Below are 4,275 nucleotides of genomic sequence, written 5' to 3'. Positions count from 1 at the left end.
ACGAAGTCTATTTTGAACTCTATTAAGTCATATAAGTCTTTTCTAGCAGCTCCTGCCCAGCTGTGACAACAGTACTCCATCCTCGGACTACCTGGCTCTTATATAGATAGATAATTGCATCAACAGTGAGATATCTACTGGATTGATAGAAGGATCCTGCAATTTTTTCCAGCGGCCTTGGCAACGGATTTAATGTATGTGTTTCATTTAAGATCAGGAGTGAAGGTCAAGCCAAGCAGCTTGTCAAAACATGAGACATCCCGAAGACGAGAGCCATTCATTTCAATTGATGCTAGATGGGGATCAGAGCGTTGATGATGTAAATATAAAAGCTTGGTTTTAGACGCATTAAACGTAACAAGCCACCTCTTTCGCCATTGTACCACTTGCTCAAGATCAGAGGGGAGAGAATCAGAGAAAACTTGGTCGTTTACGGTCTTAGATGTGTTACCATAGATAGTAGTGTCATCAGCATAGATGTCGACGAATGATGTAAGAATCAGAGTTGGAAGATCATTAATATAGATCAAGAAGAGAGTTGCGCCCAGGATAAACCGCTGATGGAATCCAGCATTAATACTAAGAGCTTCTGATTTCTGCCCAGCAACCACTACTCTTATGAACCTATCAGAGAGAAATGCTTCAATGATTGAGAAGACATTTCCAGCTATACCGTAGCTGGAAATCTTGTGAAGTAAACCTTTATGCCATACTCTATCAAAGGCCTTTTATATGTCAATAGCAATTGCAGTATAAAGGGAGCCTCAGCCGAGAGATCCGCTGATCATATGAGATATAAATCGAAGCACATCTGCTGTAGATCTAGCAGAATGAAAATCATATTGCTGATCGAATCTTGCATTTAGCGCTATCAGAGTGACCTATCTTACCACACTCATCATATCAATTTGTTTTCTTCAGTAATATATTATTCTTAATTATTAACTAGTTGTGTATTTATTTCAGACTGTTAGGGACTCACTGTAAAATGTTTTTGATTCTTGATGGGGCTAATAATTTATTTGCCGCCCCACTTGGCAAAATGTGGCACAAGGCCGGAAAGTGGGGATCCAGAAGCCTCCCATAAATGAGGGGCACTCCAGCAATTGTAAAAATTGCCTGAGTAACCCAGTCGGCATTCCCCGGTAGGGGCACCCCAGGCAGTAAGGAATTAACTTACTTCACCGGAAAGCCCAGTGGCAAGGCCTGGGAGGGTGGACCTCCTAGGTATTACCCAGGCGTCGTGCCTCAGTCTTACAGGTGCTGGGCCAGTTCCCGGCCCCTCACCTGTTGGGCTGAGTGTCAAGTGGTGGATCCTTGACGAGCACTACTACACTGTCTCCCTGCAGCCGAAGCCGCTAGGAGACCTTCCCCATCAGATTTCTAATGGGGGTAGTTATTTAATTGCCGCCCACATCGGCAAAATGTGGCACAAGGCCGGAAAGTGGGAACCCTGCAGGCTCCCCTAAAGGAGGGGCACTCCTGCAATTTAAAAAATTGCCTGAGTAACCCCGTCGGCATTCCCCGGTCGGGGCGCCTCAGGCAGCAAAGGCAGCAAGCAAAAAACTTGTCCCAGCGGAAAGCCCGGTGGCAAGGCCTGGGAGGGTGGACCTCCTAGGTATTACCCAGGCGGTGTACCTCAGTCCAACAGGTGCTGGGCCGGTTCCCGGCCCCTCGCCTGTTTGGCTGAGTGTCAAGTGACGAATCCTTGACTTGTACTACTCTGTCTCCCTGCAGCCGAACCCGCTAGGAGTTACATCCTATCATAAGAGACTTATGATGGGGGTATGAGACGAATGGATTCGCCAATCAATTTTATAACCAACGGCTGTGCTAAACAACCAATGAAAATGTTTAAGAGTTATTATAAAAATTGTCGAATTTTGGATTCAATCAGTTCTGCGTCAACTTCGGCACGGACCGCCTTTGATTCTTGACCGCCATCTTGGTTATTTATCTGAACTACGCCGTCATCTTTGTTCAACACAATGTCTCAAAACTGGACAGGTTATGCGCCTAGCAACCGTCTTTTTTTGACGGATCGGAATCTAAATTCGAATTGTGGCAGGTAAAATTATCAACACTCTCAATAAAAGGTTTACTTCAATTTATTTCTGTGTTGAGCTACCCTTGTACATCAAATACTATGCTGTAAACTGTTGCATGTTGAGTTGATATACATAAATACATATACATATACATACATATATACATATACATATATATATACATATTTACATATACATAACCACACACACACATACACACACACATATATATATATATATATATATATATATATATATATATATATATATATATATATATCGTCGGCTCCTACTCGTATCCGGGCATTGACTCTTGTCGTCAGGTGGGTGGGTGCCTATGTGATACATGGCTGTACAGTCCGATTACCTAACGGAAGAGCCGCGGACAGTATTAGAGGTGAGGGTAGGGACCCATATATATATATATATGCCTAATAAAACAAAACGCTATTCCACTACAGCTTTAATATTGTTTCGCATACTAAATTTCTCAATGGTCACGAAAATGTAAAGTTTATTATGTACACATTTTTCTGGATTGGAATTAGCATTATAAATATAATCTATAAATGGTTCACCAAAATATCGTTAGTCCGTCCAGATCAATTTTCCATGAGATAATTAATTCATATATAATAAGTTTTTAGCCAAATTGCACAAAAAATTACAATCAATTATGGCCGATGACAAAATTATAATGAACAACAAAACATTCTATTTGTCGATTAAAATATGTCGACAACAATCAATGTATTGAACCCATAGAGCGTTGTGGGCTTTTATTTTATAATATAAATAACTCTCTTTTTTCCCCGGCGTTATTTAAAACTGAATATAATCAGAATGATCTAAAGTAGATTCACACTATATATTATGTTTTGTGTAGATTACCAATGTTACGTTTTAGTTTTTCTTTATGTTAGATGTATAGAGTAATAAAGGCTTCACCGTATAAAATATCTGAACGTAAATTTAACAGACAAAGAGGAAATAAATACTTCTTGAAGTGCTACTTAGGTGGTTTAGATAATTAACATTATTATTTGGAGCTCTACGATAACAATTGTGACACAACTTCGATTCAATATTGGACGTTTTTTTTAACAGGTAAACATTCCTTGGTGTGACTGTAGTAATCTATCCACGATAAGCATATCCTGCACATACTAATTACACTGTATGTGAGGAGGATTATTCTGCGACTGAAACAGATATACAAATTATCATATCCGAATATGGCATAGTGCATAACTGAAGTTATTGTATATATATATATATATATATATATATATATATATATATATATATATATATTTATATATATATATATATATATATTCAGCTAGCAGGGTGTAAGGGTGACTAGCATTCCAAATAACGTATGTTGCGACACAATGTGTTCCTGTATTAATAATTAATACAGAAATATTTGAAGAGCAGAAAATAGGTGTCGACTTTCCATAATGGACATTTACTACGCTAATAGCGATAGAGCTCCAAACAGTAACCTGCTACTTAGAATGCGATCGTCTCCCAAACGATTAGGATAAATGGTTGCATCTAGCTTGAACTAGCTTTAAAGTATTAAAAACAAAGAAATCACCATAAAACACATCAAATATATAGGCTTAGAGTAAATTATAACATTTTTGATAGCTTAGAAAAAAATCATATAATTTTTTCGCCTCTTCACGAGAAGAAACCTTTAATCTATTAGTCAAGTAATAGCGCACTTTCTATATAACAAATCATGCTTTCCTTCACTTTATATTTTTGTACTAAATTACAATCTTTCGTGTTTCACTGTTAAAAAAGAACGCATATTTTGAAAAGTGCTTAACGTTAAAAACTCTCTACAGAAAATGTCTATCCATAATTTAGCATATACAGTTTGCTCTAATAATTGTCCTTCGTAATTGCCAGCCATTTAGGACCACGCTAGCTAAAATGAAAAATGATGGATACTAAATTGGAAGCAGAAACTTGAGTCGAAGATAATTTTTAGTAGAATTGACAACCGCTGTTAAATAAAATAAAGAAAATATGTATAAAAAGTATGCTGGCATTTAGTTTATATATTTCAAAGGAAATTCACGTGGGCATGGTTCTAATTATACATCTTATGATGATATGTTACTCGTTTTCACCCCAAAGAAGGCATATGGTATGTTATATTTGGAACCATGCCTGCAACGGTATTGTGATACGAGTTGAGTACGGCATTACA

The sequence above is a fragment of the Euprymna scolopes genome, chromosome 15, assembly GCF_053919585.1.
Source record: "Euprymna scolopes isolate OS-2025 chromosome 15, ASM5391958v1, whole genome shotgun sequence".
NCBI classification, from domain to species: Eukaryota; Metazoa; Mollusca; class Cephalopoda; order Sepiida; family Sepiolidae; genus Euprymna; species Euprymna scolopes.
The sequence above is the reverse complement of the archived record's forward strand: the minus strand, read 5'-3'. Positions refer to the sequence as shown.